The sequence below is a fragment of the Perca fluviatilis genome, chromosome 5, assembly GCF_010015445.1.
Source record: "Perca fluviatilis chromosome 5, GENO_Pfluv_1.0, whole genome shotgun sequence".
NCBI lineage: Eukaryota > Metazoa > Chordata > Actinopteri > Perciformes > Percidae > Perca > Perca fluviatilis.
The window spans coordinates 35715744-35727881 of record NC_053116.1 but is presented as its reverse complement, the minus strand read 5'-3'; the positions used below and the strand labels follow the sequence as shown (position 1 = coordinate 35727881).

Below are 12138 nucleotides of genomic sequence, written 5' to 3'. Positions count from 1 at the left end.
TCACTAGAACATAATTTACAATAAAGAATAAAAATAAAAAATAGGACATGAAATTAACTCAATATGGCAAAAATAGAATAACAAAAATAATTTCATAATCACAGGCTTAAACTCAATAGAGTAATAAAGGAATGAAATAGCAAGACTTTTTACATTTTACAGACAAAGGCAGGAGATTTAGGTAATAAAAGCTGAAGAAGAGTTCAAAATGCTGGTAAATCATTTCACACATCTTAAATTCACCGTTTTAGGGTATTTGCATAAAACGGCTCCCAATGTGTTTAACATCAAAATGTTCTTTCAGCACAGTAAGACCCAAATCTGTCCCAGAGCGATGTGTAAAGAGATTATTTGGCGCTGAAGCTGAAACGTTGATGTTGGCTTTTTGAAAGTCCTCAAATCTCTTTAGAAAACCAACCTTAACTTATGATTTGTTGTACGAATTGTTTGGGTGCTTGAAATGAGTTTACAAAAGTCTTAGGTTCACAAAGTAGTGTTTATATAGGACAAAAATAGTGAATAAATGTCTGAAATGAAATTTTGTAATATTGCTTTTTGAGTAGGAGTTTTGTCAAATATCGTTTGGACGCGTCAGTGCATCTTTCATCCTCTGATGGTTAAACTATAATATCATGTTAATAAACAGGATCTATTAAGTAGTGGACTAATTTTCCTAATGATTCCTACAGACTTTGAGATATATATATTGTTTTATAAATAATCTATTTGTTCTCTCCAACCGCATTTTCATTAACAATTACATTTGGAGATGTCCTATAATCAAACAGGAGAAAGCAGTCCAAATTGTAAATTGAATCATTTATCTAATCACTACAGTTTGACAACTCAGGGACAAATAAGGCAGTGGAATTTTCAACTGTACTCTGATTAAAGATGCGCCTGCAAAAAAATATGTTTATGGGGCATTAGATCTATAAAACAAGACAAATTATAAAGAACACACTTATGATCAGACATCATGAATAGTAAGAAAATGTGGAAAAACTAAGTTCAGAGTATCCCCGCACACTGAAACCTAGTTTTTAAGCTGGGAAGACAAAAAAATATGTTTATGGGACATTAGATCTATAAAACAAGAAAAATTATAAAGAACACACTTATGATCGCTGACAAGAACATCATCTATACAGACAGAGCATGTCCCGCACACTGAAACCACTTGAATATAAAAACAAGCCATACAAATTGTAGATTGTTTACAATTTAAAAAATAAAAAGTACCAGATTTTAAGCTGGGAAGACCTAATGAAATATCTAAACGTGTGCTTGGTATATAAAGTCACTTACAACCTAGCTCCATCACCACTTGTTCAATTCAATTTTATTTATAGTATCAAATCATAACAAGCGTTATCTCAAGACACTTTACAGATAGAGTAGGTCTAGACCACACTCTATTATTTACAAAGACCCAACAATTCCAGTAATTCCCCCAATAGCAAGAATTTAGTGTGACAGTGGCGAGGAACTAGACCCAGACTCTTGGTAGGTGGTGTCTGACGGTGCCGGTTGGGGGTGTGAGGAACAGTGGCAATAACAATCACAATAAAGATAATGGAACTATGACTAGAAATAGTTCGGGGAATAAGCTCCCCGGAGCTAGGTTAGTAACGACTATTTCTGGGACAAGGATGCACACAGATGGAAAGAGAGAGGAGAGAGGAGCTCAGTTTGTCAAAGGAAGTTCCCCGGCAGTCTAAAACTATAACAGCATAATTAAGAGCTGGTGCAAGGCAAACCTGAGCCAGCTCTGTAAGGGTTGGTAGACGAATCTGACGACTACGAAGAGATGCAGAGAAGACATAAACAGAAGAAAAGATACTGATCATGTCACAAGGAGAGAGAGAGGGAAGGTTGTGTTATTTCATTGCAGAAAAGTTCTTTCAGTCAGTCAGCTTGGTCCATCAGAGGGTCAAGAGAGTGGAACTCAATCCCACACCATATTAGACAATTAAACATATTAATCTTTTACTAAGCAGATAAAACAATGGATGGTCAATACATATACATGTCAGGACTAAAACTATTAGTGCCAAGTTCTGCTCTGCTTGTGTTGTCCTTTTGTTTTTTCTTATTTTAAAAAGCTTTTTTAACATCGAGGCCAGGGAACTACAGAAGATAAATAGCCTTTTAGCCAATTCTGGCATTTTTAACCCATGTACTGTATTATCATGCCTTTTATTTATTGACTTCTTATATAAAATGAATTAAATGTGAGGGTCCAGAAACATGTTGTATAAAGTTAAAAAGCTCAGTAATATCAAGAAATTCAGATGTAACCTTAGAAGCATCATCAACATGAAAATCATTAATAATAAAAACTATGCCCAACTTTATAACTCAAGATAAAAACATAGTAAAACCAGACAGGAAAGGGTCAGATGGGCAGTGAGGTTGGTCAATTAAAATAGCCTAAAAAGGGCTTTGACTTACCAATTTTAGTCACATTGAGATTATTTGAAAACCAAATTTGCACATCCAACAATTGTTCTGTGCAGGTGCCCTTGAAAATACCACAGACTAGGAAAAAAGGAAAATCCCGCACTCTGCTCTTGCTACAGCATCACCATTTATTAAAGAAAACGTTTTGGTCCCTCTGGACCTTCGTCAAGATCTTGACGAAGGTCCAGAGGGCCAAACGCTATAACAGCAAGGCAGAATGCGGGATTTTCCTTTTTTCTGAGTCATATTGGGTTCAAATGAGGGGACAGTCTCAGTGCCAACCAACAGATAGTTAAAGCTATTTCTAAAAATCACTGCCAGACCACCATCACGCCCTGACAGCCTCTGTGTCCTGATGAAGCTACAGTCTGCAGGACAAAGTTCAATGATGGACCAACACTCTGGTTTCAGTAAGGATCCAAAAATCTAAATTTTCCCTAAAAAATCCATCTTTGAGAAGAAATGTCTTGTTGGTAAGGGAGCGAGCGTTGAGCAGAGCCGTCCTGACAGAAGCTTGGTCAGGAGGGGCTTCAGTAGAGGCAAGAGGCCGCGGGGGCAGGGGGGCCAGGTGTTAGCTCTCTGATGATACCTGCCTTCAGACACATGATGTCTGGGTGATCTGTGGCTTGGAATGACAGGGATGGGAACATGTTGGTCTTTAAGGTGTTCCACACAAGGAGAGCTCACTGTACAAGCAGCAAAATGTCCAGGTGAGAGAGATGGAGCAGAAGTTCTGAGTGAAGAGCCTGGAGCCGTTACATACTTAGTCCGGGACTTGCTCCAAGCTGTTATTCCAGACTGACTAGTCTCTGTCCAGTAACATCTCTGGAAGATAGTGATGCAGGCTGCAGACCAGCAGCTGTTCACTTTGGAGCACAGTGCCCAAAATTCACCTTGGACTGATTCCTTTCTGTACAACTTACAATGTGTCAGCATCCAACTGGGTTTCATTGAACAGTGTCCGATGAACTGTCTCTGTGTTTAATTTTCAGCCACTCACTGAGGAGAGAAATAAATTGAGTTTAAAGAGAAACATATTATACATTAGTAAAGACATGAACATTTAAATGAAGAATTCACTACTGTCTTACCTGCAGCTGTTCTTCTTCTCCATTCATATTTCCATTCTTTGTGAAGTAATGATAAACCAGAGACATCATTTAATAAAATAATTCCTTCTTTCTACTGTACATACAGTAACATGTGCTGAGTAATAACAGTAAAGAATACTTACCGGTTGGGGATTGTCTGCATATCCTCTTTTTCCTGTAATAAAACATTACCATTGAAAAACATCTTAATCAGCAAATTAATGATTTGACAGACATAATCATGTATTCAAAACAAATGTTTTTATTGTCTAAATACCAATCATACATGGGTTTTTTCATCCTCCCTTCTTTCTGAGAATCCACATGACAGGCAAAGATATTCCGGCCACCACTAAAAGTATCCCAAGCCCCCCCACAACGGCGCCTATCACAGCTCCTGAACCTTGTTCTCCACATTCAGCATCCGTTGAAGCAGTTCCTGGTTTTATCAGCTGAAGATCCAATGATTGACATCTGGAATGATAGAGGGACATTTTGACAGGACCATGTGTAGGGAACCATGCTGCTGTTGGAAGAGTTCAGGTGTGTCCATGTCTGATCTGAAGCTTCACTTACTGTGTGTGTGGCTGACACGATGTCAATAATGTCCCATCAGAAAATGTTCCATCTCTGCAGTCAGAGCACTCAGTGTCCCTTAATGCTGTTCCTGTACAAATGATCCAGTTCAGTTTACATATTGTGAAGAGAACAACGTGTTCTATGACATCTTTACATTTCATCAGATCTGTCTGATCTCCTTTCAGTGGATTTAAAAAAACTATTTGATTGTTGACATTTTTGAAGCAGACTGTTAAAATACATTATTATTATATACAATACAACATTTCTTTGTTTCAAGTCCCAAAATATAAGCTTTCACAAGTTTTTCATATTTCAGGAAAAATGACTCATTCCAATCTCTTCTCAGACTCTTCTTAAGTTCATTAAGGTTATTTCCCCTCAACTTTGGTGTTCTCATTTCAAATTAAAGCTATACCTATAATCTCAAAGTCAACACAACAAACTAACCTTTTTGGCTGATATATTGTCCTGGTTGACAGCTGCTGTGTTTCTGTGCTTTCATACAGCTGTTTTCTGAAGATAACAGACAGTAGAATCCCTCCAGTGGTTCACAAACTGTATCTGAGGTAGTTGTACATGGCGTCTTTATCTTTAAACCAGAACCTGTCAACACATAAAGATGTTACATATATGTATTGTGTCTCTTCTACTATAGAGCTACATGCTAAAATAGTCCCATTTATAAAAACAGAAAATAAAAGTCTAAGCTGATACCAACAGCTAATATCTTAACAGCAAAAAGACTTTTGATCATGTCGACCGCTATTTATTACTTGTGGAAAAAGGATTTTATGACACAAAATAGTCTTCACTGGTCTCACAGTATTTCATAACACATGAGGTCTTTGTTTCTCGGTGCAGTCTGTAATTCTGCAGTCCAGTAAACTCTTCTAAATGACTCTCTGCATCTTCACAATGACACTGTTAAACCAGTCTTTAGTTTTCTCAGTTCTTACACAGCATTAACAGTGGGACGAGGCAGTGATAAGCCTACTAAATCTAGGCTTAGTCATACATTTTAACTAATAATTAGAAAATATATACAGAAGTCTACCTGAATCACAGTCGCAACAGGGAAAACATTCTGTAAACCCTCTAGGACGCTCCATGAATGTTCCCTCATCGCCAATCCAGACAGGAAGTTGTTCTGAACTCTGTGCAATGTTTTCTAACTCGACTTCCTGTTGAAAAGAAAACCAACAACTTCATGCAATGTTTCTAATAAAAAGGATATTTTGCCAAAATAAATGCAGCTCTGTGTCATGGCAGTGTGGGGGCAGGTGTTTGGCTTCCCTCCATGGTGCTAGTGCACATTCAATCAGATCTTACCTACAGAACACGTAGGACAGCATTGATCCCCGTTCAGATACTCTGTTGGATTACATGTGAGGGTATGTCCTCTGAAGACACTCAGCACAAGTATCTGTAGGAGAAGCCTGGTTAGAACATACAACACATACAGTACAGGCCAAAAGTTTGCACACACCTTCTCATTCAATGCGTTTCCTTTTATTTTCATGACAATTTACATTGTAGATTCTCACTGAAGGCATCACAACTACGAATGAACACATATGGAATTATGTACTTAACAAAAAGTGTGAAATAACTGAAAACATGTATTTATATTTTAGATTCTTCAAAGTAGCCACCCTTTGCTTTTTTATTAATAAGGGAAAAACTTCCACTAATTAACCGTAACAAAGCACACCTGAGAAGTGAAAACCATTTCAGGTGACTACCTCATGAAGCTCATTGAGAGAATGTTGTGGAAGTTTCCTTTGCAGCAGGGGTAAATTTTTCAAAGTTTAGTAAATTGAAACAAATAAGTCTGAGACTAAAACCAAGTTGGGTTTTTGTATTTTATTAAACATATATATTTGCAAATAGGAGCAACATGATTTCATAAAAGGCTGCAGCCCAGTGTGGAGTCAGTTTCTCAAATGAGTGAACAAGAACACCAGGCTTATATGCATCTTCAGAGTGACAGCACACACACACTTGGCTTAGTATGACGCTAGAGCCATCTTGGAGCCATCTCACCTCCTCCTCCCTGTATGACTGTCATCCCCCCAGTTACAGCTAAACTGGCATGAGAAAACTAGAGATAGTTTTAGGGTGACCTTGTAGCTTTATCGGTTCAGGCAAACAGTGCTCACATAATGTTCCAGACTGGGTGTCTCACAAAGTTAGAATCAAAATCTGCATGTGGGAAATGAGATAAACTCTTTCAGCATTTGTGAGAGAAGTACAAATAAAACATAAAAATATAAGGAATTATGCTTAAATGCAATTTCGCCATTACAAGAACACCAAGGGTTTGCATTGCTATCAAAAAAGCAAAGGGTGGCTACTTTGAGGAATCTAAAATATAAGACATGTTTTCAGTTATTTCACACGATTTTGTTAAGTACATAATTCCATATGTGTTCATTCATAGTTTTGATGCCTTCAGTGAGAATCTACAATGTAAATAGTCATGAAAATAAAGAAACACATTGAATGAGAAGGTGTGTCCAAACCTTTGGTCTGTACTGTACTGCAAATTAAATTCATTGATAGAAGCCGTTGAAATGAACTCTGATAGAAATCTGTCTAAATTTCCGACAGCACGTGAAGGCAGCACGGAAAGCAGCGGAGAAAAAGAAAAGAGATGAAGCAAGAGTTGAAGGGACTTTCCTTTGTTGTTGCAGGACACAGTCGCCTATTGTTACACAAACTCATGGGCAGTTAAGTGCTTGGGTTTAGTTTTTTACGGGCTGCAATGTAATGCTCTCCTCAGCAGGACTCCTAGCAAGAGCCTTCAAAAATTACAACACATCTAAAACAGTGCAGCTAGGATCCTAATGAAGATGAGAAAGTACGACCATATCACACCCATCCTTCACTTACTCCACTGGCTTCCTGTCTCATACAGAACTGAGTTCAAAATCTCCCTACTCCCCCATCAGTGCATCCATGGTAATGCCCCTCCCTACTTAAAGAGCTACTCACACCACAAACCTCCTCACGTAACCTCAACAAAGTCCTTCTTCACCCCCACAGGACCAAACTTCGGCACCATGGGGATCAGGCTTTCTGCTCAGCCACTCCTTGCCCGAGTTCCCTCCCAGACCACCTGAGAGCTCCACAAACCACGGACTCTTTCAACAAGGGCCTAAAAATCTTTCTTTTAGCAAGCTTTCTCGTAAATCTCTATTTGTGTTATTGTTTGTCTTTATTTCTTTGCTTTGCTTTTTACTTTGGGTTAGTTAGTTAGCACTTTGGGATTGATATGTCAATGAAAAGTGTTCTACAAATAAAATGTATCAATATTATTATTTTTATTACCTTCAGAGCAGTGGTGATTTCTTTAAGACATTGTAGGGGAAGCTCGGCTTCCCCTACAATGTCAATAAATTATTGGTCAAATTATTTGGACTAAAAATGTGTTAGAACACTCCAAGACAAGTTTGTTTGAATCAACTACATATAGCAGGTCTACTGACTCGATTTCCTTCTCATACATTTTTATAAAGAGAATTATAAAGAACAAAGAGTGTAGGAGCCACATGTTGTATGTTGTTTATGGTCTCATTTATATTATTTATTGATTATTATATTGTGCACTTATATTGTAGGTGGTGGGCGTTTTCATCACGGTTTGAGCGGAAGTGATAACATATTTGTTTGCTTCACCTGTTCACCTGTTGGTTTTTGGGGCTTTGACAGAGAGGGGGTGAGACACTTTCTGTTGACTGTAACTTTACATTTGGTAACTGCAGTACTAGTTGTATTTTAGTGTGGAAGAAGAGGAATAAATCATGTCACAGTGTGTTTAATAATACATCTCTCAATGTTTAGTCCCTCGCGGCAGCACTTTGTTGGACTGCTTACTGCCGCAACAAAAGGGTTAAAAAGAAAGAAAGAAAGAAAATGTTGGAGAGGAGAAATATGATCTATGAATTATAATAAAAGCTTGCTGTAATAAGATTATTTTACCAGCAATGGTGCAACTGTCAAATGTTTTCTTAACATCATTGTATACGGCAGGATCTCAGTTTCTATGGACTGAAGACATCTCCCTCAGATTTGGGAGGAAGAGAGACGTCAAATCCCAAAACAGGAACACCATCTGGAAACAAAAAGAAGACAACCATGTAGAGATTACACTACACACAGCAGAGACCTGCTCTAATGCAGCTGGAGATGTTGGTGGACTTTGGTCACTGCAAATTAAACCAGGGGTTTAAACTGTTTGGTTTGTGATGAAAAAGATGAGACGAGCATCTAGCAACATTGTTGTGGAAGCTGTGTTCTCAACCTGGCAACCTCCGTGAACTTCCGAGTCTGGGGAGGAGGGGCTGGGGAGACGACTCTCTCCAGTATTTAATACAGTAATCCAGAGAGAGTTGTGTGGAGCTGATAGTCTTAATTAGCTTTGTAGCAACTCATTTGGCAATGGCTTGAATGTAACGGACGTTCATTAATATCAAAAAGTTATGCACTAAAGCTTTAAATGCATGTAAATGTAGTTACTGAAAAACTTATAGCTCACCCAGAGTGATGGGTCTGATGGGGGCCAAGCCTTAAGGAGTGTGAGTTTACCTGTCATAGGTGCAGGAGGTGGACAATCATCGCGCAGTGGTGTCAGAATCTTCCGGAATGAGCCAAGTGAGGTTCTTCTCCGTAAAATCAGACGCACATTCTTCTTGTTCTTCTTAGCAAGGTAGCCGCGATCGGCGTTGAAGTCCCCCCCGGAAGCATCACATTCTGCTCATATACACACACACAGTACACAACAACACTGATGGTAAGGCTACACACTCTTACACTTCAAAGCTTTAAACAGTCATTTTACAATTATCCGGCTTTTAACTGATCATAGTATTATTATTATTATTGGAAATGTATTATTTCTGTAATATGTTTTAATATTTTTTTCCATTTTTCTTTAAAATAGGCTATATAAGTGATTGCCCCCAGTAACACTAGGGGGGCGCTTGACCAGCAGTGGTACTTGCACACTGGTTATTTAATATTTAATAATATAATATATATATATATATATATATATATATATATATATATATATATATGTATTATTAGTGTGTGTGTAGTTTGTACATTTTATTCTACACTTGTATATACATAAGGTTTTTTTTCAGCTGTTCTGGCATTTTTTATCTTTGCTATCTTATTTTATTGTATCTGATTTATTATTTCTAGTATAGTTCTTGTTTTTTCTGTATGTGTGTGAGTGAGTATGTGTGTATGTCCTTGTACCTCGCTGCTTGTAACAGAGTCATTTCCTAATTTGGGATTCATAAAATCCATCTACAGTACCAATCTATCTACTTGTGCCACAGTTTGAGAACCTGTGGGCTACAGCACAGCTACAATGGTTATCAAAAGTAAATGTTTTCTCATTGGATTCTGATCTCAAAACGCTCCAAAAGGCTTAATATGTCTATTAAAATAATCAATTTATTCTGGGGATGCCATGTCCATGGAACGCCTTAATTAATTGAGTTATCTGGCACGTGGTTAATTCCCTCTGTGGGCTCAACTCCCCCCCCGTAACAAGTTGACCACAATTAATCCCACTGACCTAGGATCCAGCACTGCGGTGATCCAGCCATATAGACTGATATTAAACAATACTTTGCCTTCATTACAGTATGGCGGGTTTCTCTTTAGATGTGCGCGCTCCGTACGAGGGCGACGCGTCACCAGCCTTATTTGTGTAACCTACCATACGGACTACATTTTTACCTAATGTTTATTAATTCAAGATTTCTGCAGTTGAAGCGAATTCATTCTGCTGGTTTTAGTTCCAGGTGTATCTTTCCATTTAATATAAAGAGACTAGAGCCGCTCCTAAAGGACTTCTACTTTTACTTTTACTTTTGGTAGTCTGGCCGATAAATCAGAACATATCTAGCATTAACCATAACAACAACTAGTATCAGAAGTGATCTAACGCGTTATAATCTTTATAGAAAATATCGTGACTCACCTGTGTTTCATTAGTGGTTCAATATGTTCTCGTTTATTGTTTGTTCGTTGTTGTTTTTCAAATACGCCGTCCTCCTTAAGCTTCACTTGCCTCAATCTTATTCTTCCCCCTCACCTCCCTCTCGTTTAACCGGTCTAACCCGTCTCTAAAAAGGAGCACACGCTCCAACAACATTCTCTGGCAGTTGTTGGTGTTTGTCACTGCTTGAGGTGTTGCTGTTGAGTCAATGATTTCTGTTCATTAAACATACCAATATTCAATTGCATATAGTGTGTTTTCACATCATTTCACATTTGCTATTGTAATTACACATTTTGCTGTGATTTAAAGCAGTAGGCTACCGCCTACTTAGACCCAGCCTATATGAGATAATGGTAATATTTTAAAAAGGCATACCTTGAGATACTTTTCACAGAGAACTTGATGAATAGCAACACAGGTTTCAGGAATAATAGCACGGATTGTTGAAGAAAGGCTCTGGAAGGTTTCACCAGTAAAACAACACAGGTTAAGCAATAATTTTTATTCTAATTCTTAATCTAAAATGTATTACAAATTAATAGAGAAGACATTGACGATAGTAGCACCTCACCTGTTGCCAAGAATCTTAATGTCACCATGAGGCGTCCTGCCAGGAGAAATGCTGTCTCTAAAATTAGTGTTTTTCTGGCAATTAGTGGAGTAACCATAGTGACTCAAAAGCTTGAGGAACAAAACAGGCAAAATTCGCAAAAGCTGGAGCATCTTCAGAGCCGAAGTTCTTGACACAAGTTAGGATAGACAGCCTGTTTTGCATGTTGCAATATCCAAGGTTTACACCACAGTCTCCTCCTGGCTCGTCTTGATTGCCGGCTCTCCTGTAGGCTACACGGCTAGCAGCTTTACAGGCCAGGTAGACCAGAACTACTTTGGCCACATTCAACAAGGTCTCCACAGTGGAAAGAGGATTTTATGACACAAAATAGTCTTCACTGGTCTCACAGTATTTCATAACATATGAGGTCTTTGTTTCTGGGTGCAGTCTGTAATTCTGCAGTGCAGTAAACTCTTCTAAATGACACTGTCAAATCTTTTTTCAGTTCTTACACAGCATTAACAGGACTTGCAGTAATAAGCCTACTGCTTTTAAATCTGGGCTTAGTCATACATTTTAACTAATAATTAGGAAATAATAACAGAAGTCTACCTGAATCACAGGGTGCACAGGGAAAACACTCAATTAAAAGGAGTTCCTCTTTCACAACCCAGACAGGAAGTACTTCTCAGCTCTGTACAATCGTTGTCAACTCGACTTCCTGTTGAAAAGAAAACCAATAATTCAATGTCATGCAATAAAATATTTCTATTAAATGAAAATGCATAATCTTGAGGGTAGAGTACATGTTGTTAGGCAAAGTGACATGCACTGCTGTCTACATTATTATTATTATTATTATTATTATTAACAATAATAATTCCTGCTTCTTGCTTACTGTTGGAATAAAAAATCTCCACACTTTTACTTGTGAACATAAACAGCACCAACCATGGCAGTAAAACTGACTCCACTGGTCTGCACTCAAGTGGTTTATTCTGGTCAGTATTGTTGCCATCTGGCAGAATAACAAAATACTCCACATAGAAATATGTCTTTAACATTTAATCAGATCTTACCAGCAGGACACTTAGGACAGCATTGATCCCCATTAGATATTCTGTTCGACATGTGAGTGTATGTCCTCTGAAGACACTCATCACAAGTATCTGTGAAGAGTAATAAGTTTGTCTCAGTGAAGCCTGGTTGAAATTTGAAAGTAATGCAAATGAAATACATGGACAAGAATGTGATTGCACTTTGTGTAGACGTAGTTATATGTACAAAAACAGACATTTAAAGCTGCAAGCAGCGACGGACCGCCATTGCACCTCCCCACAGGTCTGTGTTAGCGCGGCTGTGCATTTGCACAACCGTCAACACTGCGTACACAAATTAGACGTCATTTCCTGTGTGCAGTGTCTGGCATT

The 12138-nt window shown here is 38.2% G+C and overlaps 1 pseudogene; it reads right to left on the bottom strand.

Annotated features, from left to right (window-relative positions):
- Nucleotides 1-3035: 3035 nt before the first annotated feature.
- On the bottom strand, nucleotides 3036-11820 carry LOC120559040 (annotated as a pseudogene).
- Nucleotides 11821-12138: the final 318 nt, after the last annotated feature.